The sequence below is a fragment of the Triturus cristatus genome, chromosome 1_1 (assembly GCF_964204655.1).
Source record: "Triturus cristatus chromosome 1_1, aTriCri1.1, whole genome shotgun sequence".
NCBI lineage: Eukaryota > Metazoa > Chordata > Amphibia > Caudata > Salamandridae > Triturus > Triturus cristatus.
Genome location: NC_140579.1, coordinates 13,282,028 through 13,301,136, shown reverse-complemented (window position 1 = coordinate 13,301,136; position 19,109 = coordinate 13,282,028). Strand labels below are relative to the sequence as shown.

Sequence of the window (19,109 nt, the reverse complement as noted above, 5' to 3'; positions counted from 1 at the left end):
CCTCCTAATTCAGTCCATTTCTTTATTTCGTCTGGTGTAGCATGTGTCTGTATGTCAATTACGTCAAGAGCGGGATCCTTAATCGTCATGCAATGTGTTGGTGTCTGGACTATTGTCTTTGTCATGTCAGATGTGTGAGTTTGAGCAGTCTGTTTGGCTGTTCTGTCAGCTAGATCATTGCCTTGAGAAATGACATCAGTAACTTTCGTATGAGCTTTACATTTCATAATCGATATTGCAGTGGGTAAATGGATGGCGTCTAACAGAGCATGAATGAGGGATCCGTGCTGAATGTGGGCACCGTGAGAAGTTAAATAACCTCTCTCTCGCCACAGCACGCCGAAGTCATGTACAACTCCGAATGCATAACGTGAGTCAGTGTATATGTTGACTTTTTTATTCGTGGCTTGGATACAGGCTTGTGTCAGAGCAATAAGCTCTGCTGCTTGAGCTGACAAGATATTTATACAGTTTGTTTCAATGACTTCAGTGTCTGTTGTGACTGCATACGCGGCCACTAAATCTCCTGTACTTGTTCTCATACATGAACCATCTACATACAACGTCAGGTCTGGATCTAACAATGGGACATCTGTCAAGTCTTGTCTGGGTTTCGTCGTTATTGTAATAACTTCAACACAATCATGAGCTAGTGGGTCTGTTCCGATTACAGGTAAAAGTGTGGCAGGATTCAATGTATTACAGCGTCTGATTTCTATATGTGGCTGAAACAATGTTAATTCGTACCCTGTAAGTCTTGCTATGGTCAAGTGTTGTGTTTGCGTTCGGTTCACAAGAACCTCTACTGCATGCGGTACTTGTACTGTCAACGGATGTCCTAACACTATGGCATCGCTTTGTCTGATTGCTAAAGCTGTTGCTGCTACTGATTTCAGGCACGCAGGCAAAGCCTGAGCTACGGGGTCTAATGTACTAGAGAAATAGGCACATGGTTTGCGTGATCCTGCTTGCTCCTGAGTAAGGACTGACAAGGCAGTACCTTCACGTTCTGTAACAAAGAGTGTAAAATGTTTCCTGTAACATGGTGTCGCTAAAACAGGTGCTTGACATAGAGCTTTCTTTAAGCTTTCAAAAGCTAGTGTGTGTTCCTGAGTCCAAGGGAGGACAGTCGATGTGGCCGCCTCCTGTGTTGTCAACTGAATGAGTGGCTTTGCTAAAAATGCATATTGAGGGATCCACTGCCTACAATATGAAGTGAGGCCTATAAAAGCCCGCACCTCCTTTTGTGTCTTGGGTATCGGCATGTTGTCAATTAACTGGATGCGATCGGGTGTAAGCTGTCTTCCCTCCTTGGACAGCGAGTGACCAAGGTAAATAACTCGCTGTACACAGAATTGCAGCTTAGAAGGGGACACCTTGTGCCCCTTTTCAGCCAGAAATTGTAAAACTGTCAGTGATGCTTTTTCACATTCTGGTTCGCTTCGGGCGGTGATCAGCAGATCATCGACATATTGAAGCAGTGCAGTGTTGACTGGCATGTGTATACTGTCAAGTTCTCGTTTCAGTGCTTGGCTATAGATGCTGGGGCTTTCTGTAAATCCTTGAGGTGCGCGTGTGAATTTAAAACTTCGTCCATTTAAACTAAATCCGAACAAGTATTGGCTCTCCGGATCTATTGGGACGCTGAAAAAGGCATTCTTGAGATCAATTACAGTAAAGAATGTTGCGTTTGAATCAATGGCTGTCAGTAATGACGAGATATCTGAGACCACAGGGAATTGTGGCACAATGCATTTGTTTAATTCGCGCAGATCAATAACCAATCGATATACTGGCGGGGCCTTTAGATCAGTTCGTTTAAGAATCGGAATTATCGGGGAATTACATACATTGGAGTCGGTTTCCACAACCACTCCTTGGGTAATAAGCTCGTCAATGATTTGCAGTAAAGCCACTACAGCATCTGGGGGTAACTTGTATTGTCGCATTCGTGGTAGTACCACTCCTGCCTTTAGTGTGACTCGATATGGTGTAATGTTCATGCACCCAACATCAGTAGGGCCTTGTGCCCATAAATGTGTGGGTAAAGTCTGCAGTCGGTGATCCATGTCTCGGGACACATAGTGACCTTTAAAATCACGTAAAAACAATCTTACTCCTTCCGGAGAACAACATATTATAGCTCCTAGAGCTTTCAATGTTTTTATACCTAACAAGTTTTCTGGACATGATTTAGTAAGCAATAAATCTGTAGTTCGTGTCAAGGGTCCAATCGTAAGTGGAAGAGGCTGTGATACTTCATTAACAATAGGTTTTCCTGAAAAACCAAGGGAAATATTCTGTGAGCCTGAGAGGGGTGCCCCTGGGACTTCACTACGTTTTATTGTTGTTCGACTTGCCCCTGTATCCAGTAAAAATTTTCTATCTTGACCCAATAATTCACTGTGCACATAAGGTCCTTCTTGATCTACAGGGACCTCGATAAGGGGTAAGTCAACTTCCCTCTCTAGGCTGGTTCATGCGTATCGTTGATACTCAGGATATTCATACTGTGCTGTCTGATACATTTGTCGTGTCGTGGTTTGTGTGGCAGCAACAGGCAGCGCTGGTGCGGCTGGCACAAACTGTATAGACTGTTGCGGAGCTGGCATGGACTGTTGCGGAGCTGGCATGGATTGTGCATGCTGCGGGGCTCCTTGTTCATTCTGATCCTGTCTAGGTGGCCGTGGTCTTTCCTTTGCAATACCTACGGCGATATTACGTTTCAGGACTGGACAATCGTGTACGTAATGACCTGGCTGTTTACAATAATTGCATGTCCCTTTTACAGGAACTGCTGAATCTCCGGAATGTGTCACACCCTTTTTGTGACCGTCAGTTGGAACTGTCTGGGAGACTAACATTTTCATTTTCGTGTCTTTCATACGTCTTTGTTCATGTTCTTGTTCTTCTCTAATTCTATTGTGATGATACTGTAACATTTGTAACATTTGTGACGGGGTGTTACCTTGCCAGGTACTTTCGAATTTCAATACTCTATTCTTCACTTGGGGCAAGGAATTTTCAACTAATTTTGTCACAAACAGATGTGGATATGACTCACTACTTGCTTTTATGCCACTATTTATACCAAAACATTTTTCGAATCGGGCATAGAAATCACTGGTGTCTTCATCTTGTTTTTGTTTACAGGCTGAGATTGCACCCCAGTCTTCCTTTTTCGTAGTTAATAAACGTGGCAGTACCTGTACTAGTAAACCTGGTAGTGCTTTAACTTTATCCCCGAGCCCTGCTCCTGCAGTTCGGGCCTTTTCTTCTGTTTCTAATGCTGTCCAGTCTATCTTTTGGTCTCCCACTTCCCACTCTTTTTCCTTAAGTTTTTCATAAATGCCAGCAGGCATTAGTACCTTTAATATTGTCATAATGTCGGGATATGTATACTCTCCCATGAGTAACATGTCTTTAATTTCTCGGTGAAAACCCGCTGGGTCTTTGTCATGACTGGGTACCACTTTCTTCATTTCTAACAATTCTATTTTAGATATGGGCGTATATACAAATACACGTTTAAACTCGTTGTCCTCGCCTTTTATTGGGTGCACCTCTCGCAAGGGATTCTGTCTATCCATGTAATACGGCGTTCTTTCCTTGATGGGCAGTGAGACATGTTCTGGGCATATAAAAAGAATGTACTGCTTTCTGGATTCTAGTATTTCTCTAATTAACTTAGTACCTGAACCTCTCCATCTATTCGTGAGTAATTCAGTTAATATATCCGGTAAGGGACCAGGATCGGAATGTTGGTTCTTATATAATATAAGGAGTTGCTGAATCATATAAATTCCAGCTAAACGCTGTTCATCTGGGCTGAGGTTCAAAAACGTGTGTGCTACTGTGTCATCACCATATTTTCCGGGACTGTCAATCCAGTGAACGGCTGACCTAGCTAATTCTTGTTCATCCATAGAATCGAGTAGGTGATAACCCCTTCGTTCTCGGAGTAATTTGTCAGCGGCTTGGAACGAATGTTCGGGAGACCTTATATTTATTATAGGTGTTGGATAAGTTCTGTTATTATCTGGACATATCGGACGTATCGAATCAGCACAACATCTAGTATTATTACAAGATCTTCCTCTACCTACATAGGCTATAGTTTCTGACTGTCTTGCGGGAAATTCTAATTCTCCCTCTTCGTTTTGTTCAAACTGGTCTACCGCCAATCTCTCTTCATGTATTCGTTCTATTTCTTTACGGATCTTTCGGCACATAGCTACTATACATGCTTGCCTATCATGTTTCCCGTCTGATATATTCTGGCTCCATCTCGTAAGGATTTGCATTACTTCCGGGTTTACCCCCGGTCGGTCTTGATTTCTGATCACACAATTTATGAGGAAACGTAACAATTCCCCCTGTATTTCCACTTTCTGGTATTCCATAGCTCTGTTAATACATTCAGAATCTCGCCCTGTTTGGACAAAATGATATATATTATCTAGATGCATAGTCATTCCTGGTAGCTTTCCTAAATACATCGCAGCTCGTCTGATACGTAATGATGCCAGGATCATTTCGTCCTCTTTGCCGGGCACTGGATCATATCTACAATCTACAAGAAGTTCCTTAAGTGTGCGGGAATTTATGAGTTTGGGCGTACGTTGATGTACTGAGTCTTGAAAAGTAAGTTTATTTGGTCTGGGTGGTGTGGCAAAATCCAAAGAGGGGATTGCTGTACCCCCGATAGCACCTCCGATAGCACCTTCTGGGGTGCCAGACGTGAAAGGATTGGTTGAACGTGATACAGCAACTATGGGTGTGGGCAAAGCTGTGGAAGCAGCTGTAAGAACAGATGTGGAAACAGACGTGCTTGCCGGAACTTGTGTCGAAATTTGTGGTTGCTGAGGTACAGACATAGGGTCTTGACGTTGAACCCCCCCAGCAGGCGGTCTATGTGGTGCGGGGTTAGCATACTCGGGAGCTGCGTCGTCTAAATATGAGGAAAGAAAAACATCTTCTGCGGTTCTGGGATGCCCTTTGGGGTGTACCTTTATCGGGAACAATGGGGGTGGCAAGTCTTTTGGTATCTCCGGAGCAGCCTTAGGTAATCCTTCGGCCAGAAGGGGATACATACCATTCATAAGGGCATTTCTTTGTCTATCTACTTGTTCTGATTTTACTCGTGTACCTTCTTCAATCAATAGATTTTCTCGGACTTTATTTGAATTTTCCTTACTTTTCTCTTCCTGTCTTAGTGCTTTTTCTGTACGTCTATGGGATTCTTTACGCCATAACTCAACGGCGTCTTTCTGTGACTGTCTAGCTTTCCTTTTCCATAACTCTTCTTCTACTTTCATAATGCACTCTGCATCCCAGGTCCCAGCTGCGGGCCACCTCTGACTTTCTGGTAATTCCTTGGTGTAGTCCACCCATAAATCAAGAAATAATATGGCGTCTAAGCCATGTTTGTGATACATGAAGTACCCTGGAGTGTCCCTAGGAGGAATAGGAACAGCTTCTTCGAGTACCCCTTTTCTAGTTGTGATTTGTCTTAATTTCGAAAAGAGCGGCATATTGACAACTGATCTGATACTTAATCTTGAACACACTTAATACAAAAGCACAACAATGAACAGTCATTCATACCACAATATGCAAGACGTATTGACACATTTAACATTTAGCATTTAAATGAACAAAAATGATGATAGTCTAAGAAACTAGTCACTAAGCGTAATTCTCGGCAATAACTAGATGCTTCTGAATACTTGATATACTGCTAAACAGTACAGATACACTGCTGAAACAGTGCAGACCGGATTTGTGTACCCAAACCCGTCTTGACCGGCACAACCTATGTGCACGTCAGAACGCCTCCCCAGCAATGGTACTCACCGGGTAGCTCGGAACGGAAGGCCTCGGAACGGAACTGAACTGAACTGGACCGGACTGGACTCGACTCGAAAACTTCGGAACATCGGAAACCTCGGAACTTCGGGACTTCGGAACTTGGTGGACCTCTGTATACCTCGGATCTTGCTCTCTCAGCTAGGCTCTGGTCGGGATACTTCGCACTTCTCACCGCCTCGTCTGGGTGTTGATCGCAGCCTCAGTCGCCCCCGCTTGACCGGAGGGAGATACAGGAAATCCTGCTGGTACGCGTTGTTGTCCATCCAGCTGTGGCAGGAGACCGGGCCTGCAACGCACCACCGGCGCGTGAGATGAGAAAGTGTCCCTGTTCGGGCGCCAATCGTGTGGTAAATAATTTAATTACCGGGACTTAATTTTGATACAGAATCTTAATAAACATAGCTCAGTAAAATAAGAGGCAGAATCCGTGGTATAAGAGATTCGGAATGGGCTTTATTCCAATGGACAATTCGAATTGTTGACCTCAAGTTCCATCACCACGGGGGTTCAGGAAGTGAAGTACAATACATTTTTGACAAGTAATCATTTTTATAGAACATACATTACAATGAAACAGATGTAGGAGGCGTAACAATTGATAGCAAAGATAAAATCTTACATGCGTAACTGAAAGAGGCGTAACAAAGAAACGTCATTGGTTGTGAGATCACAGATGGGTGGATCTATGAGATAATTTCGCAATGTCAGCAGAAATACTTGGCAGAGATGCGCGCGCAGCAGCATGACGTGTGATTGACGTGAAACTAGGGGGTGAAGGGGACTTGACATTTAGCTCTACATGTGGAGACAAGAAGTCTGGGGGGTCAAGTCAACCTAATCCCAAATCATATCTAACATCCTATGTTTAAAGAACTATGTTATCCAAAAGGAAAGGTCTCTCGAATGAAATCTATTCTATACTGACTCTGAGTGCGTGTACAAGCGTCTAAGTGTCTACATGAGATGCAAGGGCAGAAATCTTTCATAACGACAGGGCTATGAATTACTTGCATAAAGACAGAGAAGCCGGGCCCTTTGCTCAGTAGCTGGGAGAATGTTTATTTAAACTTCTAGACAGGAATGCATTGGATGCGGAGCGGAGCAGATAACTTGAAGGCTGAATACAGTTTTTGGCAGGCATACTTGGTCGCGTCAGGCACCGTTAGCTGTGCAGGAAGTAGGACAAAGTTCATGGGTACAGATGCGAGCTCAGGCTGGAGCTGTCAGAGGCAGAGAGCAGAGAAAGGCTTGATGGCAGAATCAGGGCCTACTCGCCTGGACTGTAAAATGGAGTAGATGAGCCATGTAAAGTCGGTGGCCTTTCATATTTAGGAATGGAATATCCGGCCCATTCATGGCGGATCTGAAAGAGGACATGTTGACGGTGGACGCACATGTGTTTGCGTCTTCAAAACTGGAACTGGAGGGAACATACATGTACTTGTAACATGTACATGGAACCGTTGGGGTCCAAGATAGGGGACATAACTGATCATAAAAATCCATATTTCCACAGTATCTTTGAAAATATCTTTGCATCTGCATTGATAAGAGAGATTGGCCGGTAAGACCCACATTCAGTTGGTGGTTTATCCTTTTTTAGAAAAAACACGATCTGTGTCTGATTCCATGATATCGGCACCTCTCCACTACTAGCTACACATTGTATCACACTAATAAGTGGCAAAAGCAGAGTCTTCTTAAAAGTTCTATAGAATTCCAGCGGTAATGAATCAGTGCCAGTAGCTTTCCCAGTAGGCAATGTTAGTAATGCTGTCTCAACCTCTTTGATCAGAAACTTTTCGTCCAATATAGCACTTCTCTCTCTATCTAATGCTGGAAGATCGCTATTATTAATATAGCATAGATATTCAAAGTAAAAGATAGATATATCTAGGGCCGTGGATCCTCCCGAGCACGAGCAAAAAACGTAAAAAGGGGGCAGGGTAGAAACACCCTGACCCCCTAGGCCTGCTCAGGGGTTCTCACATGGACCCCCAAGGCCCCAATTTTTTTTTTACAAATCGTGGAATGCGCATCCGACTCCCGAAAACAAAACGAAGCGCGAGCTCCCGCACTTCGTTTACAATAGGCCCCAGGGGGGCCAAGTCCCGGGGGCAATATTTTAGAGTAATGGGGGGCCCAGAGGGGCCCCCAGCCCCGGGGACCACCACCCCCCGGGGCTTTAGTGAAATAAGTGGGGGGGCTCCCAGCCCCGGGGACCGCCACCCCCCGGGCTTTGCATAAAATGGGTGGGGGGGCTCAAAGGCCCCCCCAAGCCCCGGGGACCGCCACCCCCCGGGGCTTTGTTTGCATATTTGCAGGGGGGCTCCCGACCCCCCGAGCTTGTTTAATAAATAAAAACCATGTGTGGGGGGGCCAGAGCACCCACACACGCCCCGGGGACCGCCACCTCCCCAGGGCACTAAATATTTTAAATAGGGGGTCCATTACGGACCACCAAGCTCCGGGGACCACCACCCCCCGGGGCTTTAAATTAAGTGTGAGAGGGGCTGCGCGGCCCCCCCTGGAGCCAATGATGGCCCTGGGGACCGCCACCCCCCAGGGCCGGCTCCTGCAGTGTCCCGGGGTGCGCACCCCGGGACACTGCTGTTTGCAATGGCAGGACGGGAGCCTCACGGCTCCCACCCTGCCAATGCAAACTGCTTTGCTTCATTGATTGAAGAGGAATTAATTCCCCAACTTAAAACGCGCCACAGGACGTGTTTGCAGACATGTCACCTCAGGCCCCGCCCCCTTCCTTCACCATTGTGCAAAAGCGCCCTGTGGCGCGTTTTAAGTTGAGGAATTAATTCCCCTTCAATCTTGAGGGTCCCTGGGGGCCAACTAGCCCACCAGGTACCTCCAGTATGCGCCAGAGAGCTGCATTGCAGAGAGGTGTTCGGAGGCCACGCCCCTTTTTACACCTCTCTGCAAGGTGCTTACTGGAGGTACCTAGTGGGCTAGTTTGACCCTAGGGACCCTCAGGATTCAAGGGGACTTAATCTCCCAACTTAAAATGCGCCATGGGGCGTGTTAACACACTGGAGAAGGGAGGGGACGGGGCTTGAGGTGATGTGTGCAAACACACCCTGTGGTGCGTTTTAAGTTGGGGAAAAAATTCCTCTTCAATCCTGAGGGACACTGGGGGCCAAGTAGCCCACCAGGTGCTTCCAGGAAGTGCTGCTGCATTGCAGAGAGGTGGTGCAGGCCGTGCGCCTTTTTACATCTCTCTGCTACGAAGCTCTGTGGCGCTTACTGTATGTACCTAGTGGGCAAGTTGGACTCTACGGACCCTCAAGATTGAAGGGGAATTATTTCCCCAACTTAAAATGAGTCACAGGGCGTGTTTGCACAGTGGTGAAGGGAGGGGATGGTGTAGGAAAGTGGCTCTATATATACTGGACCGAAGTAAAATCACCCGAACTACGAATTCTGATTTACTCACCTGTTATCAGGACAGACCTCAGTGCTGCATGTTTGAGGCCAGTACTGATCCTGAAAAGTAATTCGAACCGTACTTACCAGTAACTTGAATTTCCTCCCATGGGCTAACATTGACTGGTTTCACTTGGAAATTCTTTTAAGTGTGGAGTTTTGGAACTTTAAAATATTCATCTAAAATCAGCCGCACTACAAATTCCGATTTACTCACCTGTTATCAGGAGAGACCTCAGTGCTGCATCTTTCAGCCCAGTATTGATCCTGAAAAGTAATTCTAAGCGTACTTACCAGTAACTTGTATTTCCTTCCATAGAAATCCATTGTGTGGTTTTCAGCAGAAAAGTTTTTAAGTGTCGATTTTTGGAACGTACAAATATTCCTCTAAAATCAGCCGAACTACGACTTCCGATTTACTCACCTGTTATCAGGACAGACCTCAGTGCTGCATCTTTGAGCCCAGTACTGATCTTGAAAAGTAATTCCAACCGCACTTACCAGTAACTTGAATTTCCTTCCATAGGATATCATTACCTCCCACCCCTGTTCCTGTTTAATAGTCCTCCCGTGAGTCATTGAGCTGACGAACTCGTGGATGAAGCACCCGCATGCCTGTGAGTGGTACCAGCCCTGAGAAAGATGTTTGCAGCCTTCTCAGCAAACCCCAAATTTCAAAGACTAATCTCTACCGAGGTTGGTTAAAGAACCAGAAACACGTGTCTAGAGATCAGCACTATCTGCGCCAACTGTGGCGTAACAATCGAACACACTTTAAGCAAGCAAGTAACCGAAACTGCATTTACCACAATGCCAGGGGCGAACCTTGCTGGGAGGTGAAGCGGTGTGCTCCCACCCCTGTTCCTGTTTAATAGTACTCCTGTGAGTCATTGAGCTGACGAACTCGTGGATGAAGCACCCTCATGCTTGTGAGAGGTACCAGACCTGAGAAAGATGTTGGCAGCCTACTCAGCAAACCCCAAATTTCAAAGACTGTAATCTCTACTGATGACGGTTAAAGAACCAGAAACACGTGTCTAGAGATCAGCACTATCTGCGTCAACTGTGGCGAAACATTCGAACACTCTTGAAGCAAGCAAGTAACTGAAACTGCATTTACCACAATGCCAGGGGCGAACCTGGCTGGGAGGTGAAGCGACGTCCTCCCACCCCTGTTCCTGTTTAATGTTCTCCAGTGAGTCTTTGAGCTGACGAGCTCGTGGATGAAGCACCCGCATGCCTGTGAGAGGTGCCAGACCTGAGATAGATGTTGGCAGCCTACTCAGCAAACCCCAGATTTGAAAGGCTGTAATCTCTACTGATGACGGTTAAAAAACCAGAAACACGTGTCTAGAGATCAGTACTATCTGCGCCAACTGTGGCGAAACAATCGAACACTCTTGAAGCAAGCAAGTAACCGAAACTGCATTTACCACAATGCCAGGGGCGAAACTTGCTAGGTTGTGAAGAGATGTGCTCCCACCCCTGTTCCCGTTTAATAGTTCTCCAGTGAGTCATTGAGCTGACAAGTTCATGGATGAAGCACCCGCATGCCTGTGAGAGGTACCTGACCTGAGAAAGATGTTGGCAGCCTACTCAGCAAACCCCACATTTGAAAGACTGTAATCTCTAACTATGACAGTTAAAGAACTAGAAACACGTGTCTAGAGATCAGCACTATCTGCGCCAACTGTGGCAAAACACTCAAACACGCTTGAAGCAAGCAAGTAACTGAAACTCCATTTACCACAATGCCAGGGGCGAACCATGCTGGGAGGTGAAGCGGTGTGCTCCCACCCTTGTTCCTGTTTAATAGTACTCCCATGAGTCACTGAGCTGACGAGCTCGTGGATGAAGCACCCGCATGCCTGGGAGAGGTACCTGACCTGAGAAAGATGTTGGCAGCCTACTCAGCAAACCCCACATTTGAAAGACTGTAATCTCTACTGATGACGGTTAAAGAATCAGAAACACGTGTCTAGAGATAAGCACTATCTGCGCCAACTGTGGCGAAATACTCGAACACTCTTGAAGCAAGCAAGTAACTGTAACTGCATTTACCACAATGCCAGGGGCAAACGTTGCTGGGAGGTGAAGCGGTGTGCTCCCACCCCTGTTCCTGTTTAATAGTACTCCTGTGAGTCATTGAGCTGACGAGCTCGTGGATGAAGCACCCGCATGCCTGTGAGAGGTACCTGACCTGAGAAAGATGTTGGCAGCCTACTCAGCAAACCCCAAATTTCAAAGACTGTAATCTCTACTGATGACGGTTAAAGAACCAATAACACGTGTCTAGAGATCAGCACTATCTGCGCCAACTGTGGCGAAACACTCGAACATCTTGAAGCAAGCAAGTAACTGAAACTGCATTTACTACAATGCCAGGGGTGAATCTTGCTGGGAGGTGAAGCGTGTGCTCCCACCCCTGTTCCTGTTTAATAGTACTCCCGTGTGTCATTGAGCTGACAAGCTCGTGGATGAAGCACCCGCATGCCTGTGAGAGGTACCTGACCTGAGAAAGATGTTGGCAGCCTACTCAGCAAGCCCCACATTTGAAAGACTGTAATCTCTACTGATGACGGTTAAAGAACCAGAAACACGTGTCTAGAGATCAGCACTATCTCCGCCAACTGTGGCGAAACACTCGAACACTCTTCAAGCAAGCAAGTAACCGAAACTCCATTTACCACAATACCAGGGGTGAACCTTGCTGGGAGGTGAAGCGGTGTGCTCCCACCCCTGTTCCTGTTTTATAGTACTCCCATGAGTCATTGAGCTGACAAGCTCGTGGATGAAGCACCCGCATGCCTGTGAGAGGTACCTGACCTGAGAAAGATGTTTGCAGCCTACTCAGCAAACCCCACATTTGAAAGACTGTAATCTCTACTGATGTCGGTTAAAGAACCAGAAACACGTGTCTAGAGATCAGCACTATCTGCGCCAACTGTGGCGAAACACTCGAACACTCTTGAAGCAAGCAAGTAACTGAAACTGCATTTACTACAATGCCAGAGGCGAACCTTGCTGGGATTTGAAGCGGTGTGCACCCACCCCTATTCCTGTTTAATAGTACTCTCGTGAGTCATTGAGCTGACGAGCTCGTGGATGAAGCACCTGCATGCCTGTGAGAGGTACCAGACCTGAGAAAGATGTTGGAAGCCTACTCAGCAAACCCCAAATTTCAAAGACTGTAATCTCTACTGATGACGGTTAAAGAACCAGAAACACGTGTCTACAGATCAGCACTATCTGCGCCAACTGTGGCGAAACACTCGAACACTCTTTATGCAAGCAAGTCACTGAAACTGCATTTATCACAATGCCAGGGGCAAACCTTGCTGGGAGGTGAAGCGGTGTGCTCCCACCCCTGTTCCTGTTTAATAGTACTCCCATGAGTCATTGAGCTGACGAGCTCATGGATGAAGCACCCGCATGCCTGTGAGAGGTACCTGACCTGAGAAAGATGTTGGCAGCCTACTCAGCAAACCCCACATTTGAAAGACTGTAATCTCTACTGATGACGGTTAAAGAATCAGAAACACGTGCCTAGAGATCAGCATTATCTGCGCCAACTGTGGCGAAACACTGGAACACTCTTGAAGCAAGCAACTGAAACTGCATTTACTACAATGCCAGAGGCGAACCTTGCTGGGATTTGAAGCGGTGTGCTCCCACCCCTGTTCCTGTTTAACAGTACTCCCGTGAACATGGAGAGACCTCAGTGCTGCATCTTTGAGCCCAGTACTGATCCTGAAAAGTAATTCTAACCGTACTTACCAGTAACTTGAATTTCCTTCCATAGGCTAACATTGACTGGTATAACTTGGAAATTTTTCTAAGTGTGCAGTTTAGGAACTTTAAAATATTCATCTAAAATCAGCCGCACTACAAATTCCGATTTACTCACCTGTTATCAGGAGAGACCTCAGTGCTGCATCTTTCAGCCCAGTACCGATTCTGAAAAGTAATTCTTACACTTATAAATTCACCCAGGCACTCTCCTTGCAGTATTCTAATCATGCAATCAGTATCCAAGTACTCATGCAGCGAGCCAGGCATTAGCACATGGACTGCCTCAAACCCCTATCCACTATGCATGCAGTATCCTAACTAACCAGCACACTTATAGTTCTGTACTTATACATTCAACAAAAAAACAATATTTCAGTTTCAATATTTTAAAAAACATTTTTATTTCCATTTATATTAAAAAGATATAATGTAATTTAAAAAATAAAATATGTAAAAATAAACAGTTAAAAAAACTGTAAAAATCAGTATAAAAAAATACATATAACTATTAATACATTTAAAAAACCTTCGAAATTCACTGAAAAAACTATAGGTTTCAGACATGCTATAGTTAGGAATTAGCATTTAAAAAACCTTAGAAATTCACTGAAAAAACCATAGGTTTCAGACATGCTATAGTTAGGAATTAGCATTTAAAAAACCTTAGAAATTCACTGAAAAAACCATAGATTTCAGGGCTGTTATAATTAGCTGGACCTTTCACTCGTACAAAACCATTGAAATTCCTCCATTATAGTTAGTTGTACTCACTATAACTCGCGTGCCCACAATCCACTGATGATGTCACATATTACATCATTCATGACATGGTCAGTGACATCACTGATGACATCTCAAATGACATCACTGATGACATCATCCACGTGACAATCAGATACACCTCATCATGCACTAGTATAACCTTTCATCACTCACTGTAAAATACAGAGTACCATATTTGAATCCATTGACACACCAATACAAGTTTCTAAAAACCCACTCAGTGATTCCTAGATCTACACACACATCTAATCACTTACCTATAGATTCACTCATACATGCTGTCAATGATCAATAGAACACTATCAAATATACTTATACACCTATATCAACATTACACACCAGCACACATCCTAATCACTTATGAAGTCATCCTACTCACTTATGCAAATAATGGATCATACTTACTTTTACTTAGCTACACACTTATACAAACACCACTTCATCTATTCATATAGATAGTAACTCATACTTAGTGTGTTATAAAATCACTATTACAAGTATACAGTTATCCATACAGTCACTCATACCATCACTGAGTCTTATGTATACTTATTTATATACAACAACTGTCACATACACTGCCTTTTATTTTTCTAGTTTGTTGGACATGTACCATTAAGAGATATATTTGCTCATCAGCACACCCATAAAGATATTCACTCACCCAAACAACTGTTATAACATGTAGTCTTAACCTCATATACCTACTGAATCAACTATTCACACATATTTTGGCAGTCACACACCCCCCACCGAACCACACACACATTCACTCTCCCATACAAATACTCAGTTAACTAATCAATAACTAATATGGACTTTCCCATAGCTAGTAACCAACTGGCACAGCAATTAACACAACAACTGACAAAGTGATACAGATATTCACACAGTTTAGTCACTATCCAATATATTTAGTGAGACACTATAAAATAGTCAGGTAAACAGTCAATCACACTGCTACTAAATCCTCCATCCAGATATTTATATTTATATATCCACTCATTCTTCAATGCAGATTGCTATATATATCATACATATTTAACTAACAAACCAAACCACATTCACTGGATGATGTCATCAGTGATGTCATCAGTGATGTCATTTGAGATGTCATTTGAGATGTCATCAGTGATTTCACTGACCATGTCATGAATTATGTAACATGTGACATCATCAGCAGTGGATTGCGGGCGCGCGAGTTATAGTGAGTACAACTAACTATAATGGAGGAATTTCAATGGTTTTGCACGAGTGAAATGTCCAGCTGACTATAACAGCCCTGAAACCTGTGGTTTTTTTCAGTGAATATATATATATATATTCACTTAAAAAACCATAGGTTTCACACAGGTTATAGTTAGGTGGACATTTCACTCGTAAAAAACCAATGAAATTCCCCCGTTATAGTTAGTTCAGATAACTATAACTCGCGCGCTCGTAATCCACTGCTCATGACATCACATATTACATCACTCATGACATGGTCAGTGGCATCACTCATGACATCACTGATGACATCATCCTTGTGATAGAGCGGCGGTCGCGCGAGTTATAGTTATCTGAACTAACTATAACGGGGGAATTTCATTGTTTTTTTACGAGTGAAATGTCCACCTAACTATAACCTGTGTGAAACCTATGGTTTTTTAAGTGAATTTGCAAGGTTTTTTAAATGCTAATTCCTAACTATAACGTGTGTGAAACCTATGGTTTTTTAAGTGAATTTGTACGGTTTTTTAAATGCTAAGTTATGTATTTATTAATATATATATTTTTTAAAGGTTTTTCACCGTGTGTGCACTGTGCGCGCACCGTGGACCGTGCGCGCACCCCGCGGTTTTTCTAAAAAAAATATAAAATGTTTATTTCACCCATGGGGGTCCTTCTGTGACCCCCTGACAAAGGCTAGGGGGTCAGGAACTCTCTTCCCTGCCACCTTTTCACGTTTTCCACCTTTTTTCCCCCTTTCCTTTTCAGTGCGAAAGACAAAATGGCGGCCGACACTTCCTGATTTCGACCGATTCGAATGTTGACTGACATCTAACAACCAATCAGAATTTCGCTTGCGCACGGCACGGTGCGCGCACGTGCGCGCACCGTGCGCGCGTATAGATATTTATATGCTTTTAAATGCTATTTTCTCAGGAAATACTGAACAGATTGACACCAGACTTGCAAAAGGCACTTCCTTGACCTGAGGACTACCTCTCTGCCAAATTTCAAGTAATTCTGTTCAGCCGTTCGGGCTGTACCTTCGACTAAAGGTCCTATGGAAAAATGCATGGGGAAAACGCGTTTTGGGACCCCCCTTTTTTCTCGGTCCCCGCTTGACGAATCACCCCGAGACTTTCAGGGTAGGAGCGGAGCGGAGCGCCCCATTAGTTTTGAAAATTTCGCGAAGATTCGTCAACCGGCGCCAAAGTTATTCAAAATAGAATTTTGAGATTTCCTATGGAAACACGGTCCTAACTATAACTATCTACTGGCGACTGCCTGTAGATTATATATATATATATATATATATATATTGAAGAAAAATCTACTAGTGGCCTCACAGCCCATGATGCAAAAACATTGGGGGATTTACAAGCGTTAGCAAATGAAAGTGCAAAAAAATCTTTTCCGGTAAACATATCTCTAGGAAATACACAGAGCCTTCTTGATCAACAAGGGATCAAGACTAACTTGACAATAAGAACTAATTTTAAACCCAAATCTAAATTTGTACCAATCATGCAGAGAGACAATATTGATGTTTTCAGTGAGATAGTTACAGCGCAAGTTAAAAAATTGAACTATAAAATGAAGACCAGCAATACAAAATATGACTATACTCGACAAAAGTACCATCAACTGATCACCAAATTGAGAGATAATGATAATATAGTCATCCGAAATTCCGACAAAGGGGGAAACGTGGTGATTTGGCAAAAAGAAAAATACCTCAAGGAAGCTATGATGCAATTGAATGATCGTGGTTGCTACAAACTGAGTAACAAACAAACAATACTAGCTGCTCAGCATGAACTCCAGACAAAACTGTTGGCGTGGAAAAGTTTGGGATTAATCAATCAAGATGAGTATAAATATATGAAAAATGACTATCGGATAACTCCGGTCATATATTTTATACCAAAAGTTCATAAAAATATAGACAATCCGCCGGGCAGACCCATTATCTCGGCCAAGAACAGCTTACTTGAGAATGTTTCTATATATAGACTCTTTTTTGCAAAATCACGTCAAATCTTTGCCCTCATATGTACGAGATACCACAGACTTTCTGAAAAAAATCCAAGGAGTGGAATGGCAGAATGACTTTGTGTTATTATCCCTGGATGTATCTAATTTGTATACTTCTATACATCACAGGGATGGTTTACGAGCGGTCGAACATTTTCTGAACAATAGGCAGTTGGAATACCATCAGCATAACAAAATGATCATCAATCTAATTCAATTCTGCCTAAACAATAACTATTTTTTGTTTAACCAACAAGTATACCATCAGACAAGAGGAGTAGCTATGGGGGCAAGCTTTTCGCCTAGTTACGCTATGGGAAGAACTTATACTGAAAGTGAAGTTCATTGATGCTCTGTTAAACAACATCATTGTTTGGATGCGTTATATCGACGATTTATTTGTCATATGGCATGGATCGGAACAGAGCGCTCGAATGTTTGTTGAACCAATTAACAACAATTAACTTAATTTGCACTTTACCTACGATGTTAGTAAAGAAAGCATCTGTTTTTTAGATGTAGAAGTGTACATATCAGAAATGCAGTTACACACTAAGCTACATCGAAAGCCCACAGCAGGCAACACCACACTCCACTCTACCAGTTTCCATCCCAGGCATACCATAAACAGTGCTGGGGCCCAGATTCTTATCTACCACTTATCTCTAAGAAACCCACTCTTGTCGCGTAGGGGGAAGAAAACACAATTATCAGAATTAATGTCCACAAATTGCCATAATCAAGGACTCGAGACTTAATCTCTTGGTTCTCGTGCTTTTATTATCAGCATAACCATCTGCAGATAAAGGCACCTCAATACCAGACACAACAAGTACATAGGCACTAACACAAATGCTACTCTACGAAGAATCCGCATACGACTAAAAATAATCAGCAGCACTACTTCTAAAAGCATGAGGTAGATAACTACCAAGCCAATGTCGATATTAGGAATCATGAATCATAGCATCTCTGTCCCTACTCTATGCTAGATGTCATCCCTACTTAACATCACCTTGAGACCCCAAGAATCGCCCAAAAAGGTGTCAGAGTGAAACTTCCTAAGAAGTCTTCACTTAGAGAGCTTGATCTAAGACGCTCCTTCTAGCTCCTCACCTTCTTCTCCTCTGCTCCACCCTCGGGGCGCTGTCCCTAATACAGAACCCCAAAATCTTAGAACACGCCCTTCGGACCTCCTCTTCAGCCGGGTCTTCCTTCTGTACTTTTCCATCGAGCGCTGTCCATTTCCATCGTCCATCAGCTTGGCCTTGAGTCCCAGACACCATCGGCACTAGGAGTTACGATTGGCACATTCCAATGTACTCCCATGTCTGGCTTTAACTACATAACTCAACTCTTGAACAAAGAACTTCTCTGCTAACGAAGCAACTGTCCTTGCACCTGTGGTGAGATCATGGAATGTAAAATACTTCGCATCTTTTAACTTTACAATTTACTGCAGCCTAAAACCTCTACTAGCATAAATCCTTTTCGGCCTACCGCACTTGGCCAACAATAGGAAAATAACGAGCCTTTCTCTTCAGCGATATATGTAAGTTCTGGCCTCTACGCGGTTACACATACACATAAATTGTTCTAGACATGGTACCTTCACTTTCATATATGTGAACTCAACAACCTACATAAATGCTATACCGTGTTACCCATTTGAACTAATACATTGCATTACATGAAAACTACTTATCGTGCATTTCTACAAAACACATTCATATACGTATATGCACATTTCTAACACTTTTAAGTCAAACATTATAACTTGATACATTTCTTGAATATATTCCACACAATATACCTGAGTATGCATTGATTATATGCGGGTGCCAACTAACGGTGAATATGACGCACCCCTACAATTATCAAACTCTTTAGTCGCTACATCAACAGCATCCAATATGGAGAAATGCTTAGGATTAAACGGATATGCAGTACCGAAAAAGATCTTAGGGATGCACAATCAG

General features: G+C 43.6%; 1 protein-coding gene across 1 annotated transcript in view; it reads right to left on the bottom strand.

Annotated features, from left to right (window-relative positions):
- LOC146869129 (butyrophilin subfamily 1 member A1-like) overlaps positions 1-19,109 on the bottom strand; it is an 862,288-nt gene that overhangs the window by 157,877 nt on the left and 685,302 nt on the right. The window lies entirely within an intron of this gene.